Here is a 10,189-nt window from a genome sequence, read left to right as displayed (position 1 = left end):
TCTTGATTTTAACCTGCCATCCAATACAGTGCGATGTCGTTTTGTATGGCGTCATTCAGTTCTCCTTCCCCCATCCCCATAAAGTGAAGATGATAGTTCTGTTCTCCTACCCTTGGAGGCCCAATTTAAATTGTGAGTTTTGGGGGAAGGGATTGTCTCTTATTCTGAGTTTGTACTGCACCTAGGATGGGGGCTACGAGTTTGATTGGGGTCTTATGTGCTACTGAATAATAAATGAAAATAAATGAAAGAAAATAATAATAATAATAATGTATTATTATTACTATTATTTTATTATTACTGTTTTATTATAAATAAGCATCTATCTGAGTAAAATATTATAAAGTGTCACGTAGTGTCAGAGGGAGAAAGGCATTCATTGTTAGAGTTGTCTGTCGGGAATGAGGTAGAGAGAAGCAGGAAGTAAGAGCAGTTTTGGCTTTATCTACCAGGACACTCTGGCCAGAGTAGTGGAGTAGGTACATAGCGGTGGGATAAGTTTCTTGAACAGGATTGATGTAACTTACTCATCGCTCAAAGCAAGGGGTAGTAGAGAAGAATTCTGACTCCAGGAATGACAATTTGTTTTCTGATCCACCCCCGGCTCAGCACAGAATGTAAAGCAGCTCGTGGGCCCTGAACATGTAAAACGTGTTCCTCTCCCACTGGTCCTCTCCTCTTTGAGACCAGCACATTATCCTTCTGTTTGTTGTGTAGTGAGCCTAGCACACGTCGGCCGCTGTACGTTGGTAATGATTCTTAATACAATCATATTAATAAAAAATGTTTTTAGTAGTAAAAATATGAAAATAACCACTTCCCCAATGCAAACCTTGGCACATTACCATGATGCTTTTCCTTGCAAAGGGTTCATTGTTGGCACATCATTGTAAATGAATTACAGCGTGAGTTTTTTTATTATTATTACTATTGTTATGAATGTCTTTATTCAGTGCAACAGAATTTGCACTTATTGCAAATCCCCAGTACAGCCCCGTGGAAATTGTGGGCTACATTCACTGAAGGATTTTGGTGATTAACTGCCACTTTAGGCACCTAAATCCCCAAATCAGGCCCCACCGAGATTCACAAAACTGCTGCTTAGCTGCCTCTGAGTTCTATAGGCACCTAAACTTTCTCGGTGCCTAAATTTGCACAGAAAAAGTACCATAGGCACCTATGATTCTGGCTCTGCAGGACATGGGTTGTCAGGTGTCTGGTTTTCGTACTGCCTTGTTGGTTAAAGAAATTTTTTTGCCCTTTGCCTCTCTGAGGGTGAAGTAGGGAAGCCCCCGGCCTACTTTGGAGAACCTGGCTCCCTTCCCTTCCTTCCCAGCATGCTCTGGGGTCAGGCAGGATCCTTAGTCACTGTGTTGGCAGCAGGCGGATGGGTTTGTTGTTATGGGGCTACCCATGTTACTAGCTGCTGGTGAGTTTGACAGGGGCCCGGAATGCAAGGACGAGTGGAGAAGATAAGAGGCAAATAGGTCTCGAGCCACCCCCGGCTCCCCACGTGCACCGCTGTCTGCATTGGAGGGTTGGTCAGGCTGCTGGGGAGTGGGGAACTTGAGGGGGAAGAGGAGGGACAGGCTGCTGAGGGACACCTGAGAGAGGAAGAAGAGGGTCAGGCTGCTGCTGCTGGTACAATGGCTGGTTTTTCTGCTTCTCAGAGGAAGCAACACCACTAAGCTCCAGAATGATGCACAAATGAATGGTACATAGGCATTCCTCAGCCCAATTCGCCTATGGGGCCTGATCCTGTGAGCATGATCAGACGTCACTTAGCAGACTGGGGCCCCATAGGCAAGCTGACACAAAAGGACAGCAGGAGGCGCCATCCCTCACAACTTTAAGCCCAGTGGTGAGGGTGCTCAGCTGGGATGTAGGACACCTCGCTTCAAATTCCTCCTCCATCTGGAGGGGAAAAGAGATTTGAGGTGAGATCTGCCACATCTCTGATGGATGCCCTTGCCACTGGGCTATGGGATATTCTGATGAAGGTAGGGAGGCTCCCTCTGTCTCTCCCATTGAAGCTCTTCCTCTGTGGAGAAATAATTTAAAAAAAAAGTCACTGGAGTGGGTGGACCAGGTGAGTGCTCTAACCACCAGGCTACAAGGTCATTCTTTCTCTCGGGTCCAACGATTCACCCCCCAGTGCAACAGCTTCAATAGGAGGGAATGTGAGAGCCCCCACAGCTGAGTCTGCCAAAGCCCAGTCGTAAGGCATGAACCTGCGAAGTGGAAGAGCTCTATTCAAATCCCTTCAAGTCCCTCCACCTGGGTGGGAGGGGGACTTGAACCAGGGGTCTCCCACATCTCAGCTGAGGACCCTAACCACTGGACTAAAAGTTATGAGGCAGCTGCTCCACCTCCTGCCACTTCCTACAAAAAAAATGGCACAGGCAGCTAACAGGAGAGGGTTTGCAGCTGGGAATGCCAAACAGAGGGAGGCGCTTTCCTGCAGCTGGGAACTTGGCACCTATCTCTGTGAGAAGGGAAGGACATAGGACACACTCCTCTCCTTGGCATCTCCCATTGGCTAGCTTAGGCAAGGAGCTGCCTGATGTGCTGGCTTTTGTGAATCCCAATTTGTGACGCCCGTCTCTCCCCGTTCCTTGCATAGGATGCATAGGTGAGGAACTCAGACTTGGGTGATTTTCTAGGCGCCTAAAATCAGGCACAGTGATGCCGAGCACGGCCATGCCTATATTTATTTGTGGATCTAAATACCTAAATAAAGCACCACAGTTCCATGTTGTGGAAACGGAAAAGCTTAATGATGAATTCAAAATACTTGGAACCCCAGCTGGGAACGGCCGTTTCTAAACAATGCAAGTCAAGGCTATAATTACTAATAATTTCCCGTTCTGTTCATAGTACAAGTAGTTTGGACTGTGCTCGCAAAGACCCTTATAGTACTCATTATTCCAAATAAAATAAAATATTAGGAGGCTGCACAGTAAACAGATTCAAATCTGACATGCAGTAGTAGGTACTGGGTACACAGACAAATGTCAGGTACACAAACACACAGTCATGAGGGTACCAACGTCCACTGAAATCAATAGTCAGATTCCCATGGTTGGTGGTGGCTCTAGTCTTAAAAGAGAAGCTGTTGATAAACCATCTTTCTGCTCTGCATGTAATAGCTCTCAAATGGAAATGTATTGGACAAGTTTAGAAACCTCCCGTAATGATTAGGACTGCAGCGGCTACCTCACCCCAAAGGGTGTCTGCCAGTCCCTCCCCAAACTGGGTAGTCAGCTAATCCAGTGTTTCTCAGCCTTTTCAGGTTGGTGACCCCTTATTCGAAGTCAAACATTTTTCAACCCCCCCTTACATTTATTCTAGAAGTGAGGGCTTGTCTACACCTCAAAAGCTACAGTGTTTGTGCTTCAGTGTAGACACTCCCTAAACTGATGGGAGGGGTTCTCCCATTGTTATAGTTAATCCACCTCCCAGAGAAGTGGTAGCTAGGTTAATGGAAGAATTCTTCCATCGACCTAGTGCTGTCTACACCGGGGATTAGGTAAGTTTAACTACTCTGCACAGGGGTGTGGATTTTTCTCAGCTCTGAGCAACATAGCTGGGACTATGCATGTTCCCAGTGTACACCAGCCGTAAGAGTTTAAAATGCCGATATAACTGATGTATGTGTCTGTGTGTTTTGAGAGGCTGATAGAGAAAATTTGACCTGGAAGGTTATGGGCGTGTGGGGAATAGAGGAGTGAGATTTTCTTTGCTTTACATTGTAATAACATTTCAACACCTCACAACCCTCCAATGGCCTTTCATGACCCCTGGAGGTTGTGACTCACTCATTAAGAAACACTGAGCCAGACCATCAATATAGCCTTGGAGAATTCTCCTTTTCTCCTCGTTCCCATTGTTATACTGTATCAGAATCAAGAACCTGTATGATATTTTTAGTGAGCTGTTCACTCTTTCCCAGAAAATAATGCCTTTCTGTTACTCACCTTTCAGAGAAATACAGCTGCCATTCATTCTTCTCTGTACAGTCTAGGTACGCCTGTATTATTCTCCTAATTTAGTGTTTTTATAGCTCTTTATCTTCAAAGTGCTTTATAAGCCTTAGCTAGTTAACCCACACAACACCTTTATCATGCAGGTAAACATTATTATCCACATTTTATAAAATGGTAAACCAGAGGCATGCTGTCATTAACTGTCTTGACTAAGGCTAGAGGGAAAATCAGTGGCAGAGCCAGTGTGAAATCCCCACTTTGGTATTGGACAGAGACAACTAATATGGGCCTTGTCTGCATGAGAAGGTTGCACTAGTTTGACCTAAGATGTGAATTTAAACCAATCTAGTTAAACCAGTGGAATCCCCTGTGTGGGCGTTCCTATTTCTGTTTAAAAGTAACATTTTCAGGTTAGCTTAAGTCAATGAGGGAAAAAGGTTTAAACTAATTCAAAATAAACTGAAAATGGAGCATCCACAAAAGGGGTTTGCAACATTTAACTAAACCAGATTGAAAACTGACTTCAATTGAACTCTTGTAACTTTCCTGAGTAACCACAGCCACCTACACAGGCACAACCCAGCTGGTTCTAATAAATAGATCTTCAATGTAGATAGCTCAGAGATCATTCTGCATGAACCATGTCCAGACCCAACCTGGTGGGGTCTATTACTGGGTCTCGTAAAAAGCATATTCTGCTGCAGCGGGGATTAGAACCGAGATTTTCAGTTCTCTGCTCAGGTTATGAAACAGCACTTTACCATCACCATATCTGCATCTCATTGCTAAATCCTACGGCAAGTTAAATTTAGATTCTTATTCACTTGGGTTCACATATACATAAAACATATACAAGAAGGAAAGAAAGGCGTTTGAAACACAATATGAAGAGAGCCAACAGGGCAGGAAGTTGCCATTGTGTTCACATATACGCAAGCTGCACCAGCTGTCCACCAACTACAATTCATGGATTAAGTGTTTTCTTAAAATAAAAAAAATCACAACAAAGCTAGTAATCAACTCCCAAAGTAGCTTGGCATTTTTACTTCCTGTCCCAGCTGAAACTGGGAAATGCACAGAGACACATGGGAAAATGACAATAAAAGCCCAAACTTTTGGACTTAAACAAAGTTTGGGTTTGGTTCAAGTTGTTTTGTGAAGATTTGAGTTGGGTTTTATTTCATCTGACCTTGTTCAGGGAAATCCAGTGGTCGGCTGGCTGCTTTGTTTACTTGCCACGCGTCCGCAGGTTTGGCCAGTCAGGGCTCCCACTGGCAGCAGTTCACTGCTCCAGGCCAATGGGGGCTGCAGGAAGCGGTGCGGGCCGAGGGATGTGCTGGCCGCTGCTTCTCGCCACCCCCATTGGCCTGGAGTGGCGAACCACAACCAGTGGGAGCTGTGATTGGCCAAACCTGCGGACACGGTAGGTAAACAAACTGGTCCAGCCCGCCAGGGGCTTTCCCTGAACAAGCGGCGGACCGGTTTTGAGAACCACTGAATTATACCACCTGAGGCTAAGGAAGATGGTCCTGTAGTGAAGGCAGTAGACTAGGCCTCCGAAGGGGTGGATTCAATTCTTACCTTTGTCATAGACTTCCTGGAGGATCCTGGCTAAGTCACTTACTCTCTCTGCGAGCAATCTTGGCCTAACTAAACCCTCTGTGAGTTTATTTACTTCACTGAGGATAAGATTTCATGCTCTGTGCCTCAGTTTCTTATCTGTGAAATGGAATTTCTTCAGAGTAGGACTGTCTGTTTCTATGTGTATATACAGCATCTAGCACAATGGAGCACTGATACCAATTGGGGCCTCTAGGTCTTACAATAATACAAACAATAAAAAACATGTCATCATATTGGATGGAAACATCCAATGAAATTAAACATGCTGCAGGACAGGGTGTTGGTGATTCAGTTTGTATCACTTTTCCTTTGGGATCAGCACCACAGCATGATGGCAAATGCTATAGGTGGCATTTTTTGGAATGAGCCATAAAACCAGTAATGTGACAATTTGTAGTCTCACAGCACTTGTCTTAACTCTGAACCATAGACTTTTTGTAACAGCCAGTATAGAAAAAGTTGAAACACAAATTCTCAACTCTCTCGGGATTTTGGGGCCTGCTCCTAATCAGAAAGGCCAATGGATACTCTTTGACTTCAATTAAATTTGGATCATGCCCTTACTGAGATACCCTGTTCCCCTTTTAAAAAAGATCAAGGATCATTATACACAGAGCAAACACACATCAGTAAGTGTAAGATACTTGTAAATAAAATCTTCTTTCTTGCTTCCAGGCATGGCAAAGGAATGAGATGGCCAATGTTTTAATATTATGATCTAGTCTCACTTGTATTTCAGTATCACCTTTCTTCTTTCTGGTTCAATAGACTATTGTATTATTTCATAGACATACCTTATAATTCTCCCACACAACCATGTGCAAATATAGTGCTCAACAGAATATTCCATGACAATGTGCATTGCTATCGTCACAACAGACACACACAAAATGGATGTAGGCAGGCAAATTTCTCTTAAGTTTGTATTAGTGCCAATTTTAATTCAACCCAAGTTTCGTACAGAATGTATCAACTCTTCTGAAGCAAGTTAAGTTGTTTTACACATGCAAACTCCTCTTTTGCTCTGCAAAGCCCATGACTTCTATTCTCTCATATATATTAGGGAGCAGAAGGCGATGCACAGTAATTTGAATAAAGATGATTGATTGAGGTACAAGTATATGTGTATCTATAAAAGTTAAATGCAGCAACGCTCTTGCTTATTTTAGATAAGTTGTCCCACTGAATTTAGTTTTTCTGTTTCATTTTGAATGATTCACAAACTAACTGTGATTTCTGCAAAGATATTAGTCAAAGTAGGTTATTTGAACAAATTTCAATCTATGGGATGTTTGCTGTCTGATCATATTGACTATTTGCTATTCACTGTTCATGGGGGATGAACTGACACTTAAATCACATAGTATTGTTGATCCTTCTTGACTGGTGGACTGACAGTTTTTAAACAAGAGAATAAGGAAAAGCAAGCAACCAACAGTGAATAGTTTATTATGAACAACAAATAAAGACTAGGAAACACTCTTGTTTGCACAAGAACTTGGGCATTTGTATGAAGAACAGTCCTTCTCCACCCATTCATGTGTACAAAATCTCATAGATCATAAAAATGTAGGACTGGAAGGGACCTCAATAGGTTATCTAGTCCAGTCTTCTGCACTCAAAGCAGGACTAAGTAATAACGACCATTCCAGACAGGTGTTGGAAACCTGTTCTTAAAAATCACAAATGATGCAGATTCCGTAACCTTCCTAGGCAATTTGTTCCAGTGCTTAACCACCCTGACAGAATGTTTTCCCTAATGTCCAACTTAAATGTCCCTTGCTGCAACTTAAGACCATTGCTCCTTGTCCTATCCTCAGACGATACAATGAAAATGATGGTACAGGAACATTTTGTGAATAGCTCAGATTCAGAGTTCATAAAAAGTCCACATAGTTGATTTCAAGAGCTTTCAGGTATAAAAACGAATCCCCTGCCATTTCCCTCACCTCAGCCATGGGCAAACAGAAGATCAAACATTCATTCTCCTATAAAATGAAAGCAGACCATTCACAGACAGTGAAAACCACAACTTCCATGCACATTGCTGGTGAAAATAAACCACAAACTTTCTGTGATGCTGATAAATAGAAGGATGAACTTGTGTCCTGGGGTTACTGTACAAACATGAAGCCCAGAAGGAGACAGTCTATGCCTTATAATGATCTGCCTTAGCTGCATAAAAGAGGCATTTTTTCTCAAGAACTACTAGACGTAGTTCAGTGGATTTTTTTTTTTCTTTAGAGTTCTTTTAGGGCAGAAGGACTTTTACGGATACTATGTACCCAATCCTCCCCTAAATATACTGGAGCCAATCCTCAACTGGTGTAAAGGGATGTAACTCAGAGCCACACCTATTAACAACTGCCAAGAATCTGGTCCTGTAACTAAGATGAAATGGTTACACAAGGCAGACCACAAGCCCACACAAACAGAGCAACTGGATAATAAATCAATGGTACTGAGGCCCTGATTCTCTTCTTACCTTCACTGAGTTTAACTCCATTGATTTTTGAGGGCCTGATTCTCTTCTCACATTCACTGGGTTTAACTCTATTGATTTTGAGGGATCTGCTTCTGAGCCACACCAATGAAAATCAGGAAAGAATCAGGCCTCAGAGGGGTTGACTATTTTGACTCTTTGAATTAAAACTTGTATTCTGCTACTCAAGAACTATGATTCCTAGATTCTTAGGCCCAAAGGGACCACTGTGATCATCTAGTCTGACCTATTCTAGTCTATTAGTCAGGATGGGCAGGGATGGTATCCCCTGCCTCTGTTTGCCAGAAGCTGGGAATGGGTGACAGGGGATGGATCACTTGATGATTCCTGTTCTGTTTATTCCCTCTGGAGCACCTGACAATGATCATTGTTGGAAGACAATATACTGAGCTAGATGGACCATCGGCCTGGTCGTTCTTATGTTCTTACGACCTCCTGTGTAACGCAGGCCAGAGAACTTCCCCAAAATAATTCCAAGAGCAGATCTTTTAGAAAACCATCCCATCTTCATTTAAAACTTGCCAATAATGGAGAATCTGCCATAACCCTTGGAAAAGTGATCCAATGGTTAGTTACCCTCACTACCAAAAATGGATGCCTTATTTCCAAGCTGAATTTGTCTAGCTTAAACTTTCAGCCATTGGATCTTGTTATAGCTTTGTCTGCTACGCTGAAGAGTCCATCATCAAATACTTGTTCCTCATGTAGGAACACATGGACTGTGATCCTGTCACCCCTCAAACTTCTTAGTTAAGCTACATAGATAGGCTCCAGGAGCTCAATTGCTATATCACTATGATCCAGAGAGATCTTTGGTTGCCAAATCATGCTGGAAATCAGGAAAAAAAAAAAGAGGAAGAAACAACAACCAATAAACCAATTTTATAGTAAGATTTCCTCAACGTCCTGGTTGGTCAGATTAAAAAATATGCCATGAATTACTTTTATTGCACCATTGCCATTGTTCTGTTTCTATTCTTGTCTGAAAGCAGGAGTCACGAGGCACATTAAACTGATCAGCAGAGTGATCCCATCTATCTTCTTTGAGATCACATCTTTCTCAGGCCTCTGCTTCAGTTCCCTTCTTTTTCCATACTCCCTCCTTTCTGGCTGCTGTCCCAAGATATGTTGCTAACATTTAAAGAAGAGAGCCCCACAAAATTGCCCCCCCCCCTTGTCTGTGATAAACTCCCTGTACCAAGGTGTGTGTGAAGGGCAGGGGGATTGGAGAACTGACTCAATTTTTTTTCTTCATAAGCAAGGGGGCAGGCAGCAGCACTTGGCAAAGAGGCTGATGTTAAATCCAATTGCTGGAAGTGTTAATGCTTTTTTTTCCTGACAGAGTCTCTGGAGCCCTAGCAAGTCGGAGTCTGACCACTGAGCGGATGTTGCTATAAACAGGCTACAGCACACATGTGCTTGCCCTGGGGCAGCTCTGACTTTTTAATGTTGCGCCATTTCATTTTATGAGTTTAATCAGATAGCAGCCCGAGATCAGTTCAGGCAGGCCACCAACTCAATCTTCCAGCCTTTATTACCCAAGCGGAACCTTTCAGCCTCCTGCTAACATTGTGTGTGAAATTGCAATCACTGGCGGGAATGGAATGAATTTCACCGTCTCTGAGCACCGTGGAAGGCAGGGGACATTTGTATTGCAGGAACATAAAGCTCTTTGTACCTGATTCAAAGTTGGGGAAGTCTCTCGTCATCACTGCATGCAAGAAAGGTTGCTTGCAATATGCCAATCTTTTATCGCTTGAGGCCTGATTCATGCTTATACTAACCAGGGCTGGCTCCAAGCACCAGCACGGGAAGCAGGTGCTTGGGGCAGCCAATGGAAAAGGGTGGCATGTCCGGGTCTTCGGTGGCAATTTGGCAGCGGGTCCCTCAGTCCCTCTTGGAGGAAAGGACCATGTGCTGAATTGCTGTTGAAGAATCAAGCGACTTTATCTTTTTTTTTTCTTCTCTGCTTGGGGTGGCAAAAAAGCTGGAGCCTGCCCTGATACTAACGCCTCTTAACTCTACTCTGGCAATCGAAAGGGGCCTTAAAGTGACAGTAAATTACATTCACACCCCC

The sequence above is a fragment of the Gopherus evgoodei genome, chromosome 2 (genome assembly GCF_007399415.2).
Source record: "Gopherus evgoodei ecotype Sinaloan lineage chromosome 2, rGopEvg1_v1.p, whole genome shotgun sequence".
Classification (NCBI taxonomy): domain Eukaryota; kingdom Metazoa; phylum Chordata; order Testudines; family Testudinidae; genus Gopherus; species Gopherus evgoodei.
This window is presented reverse-complemented; position numbering follows the sequence as displayed.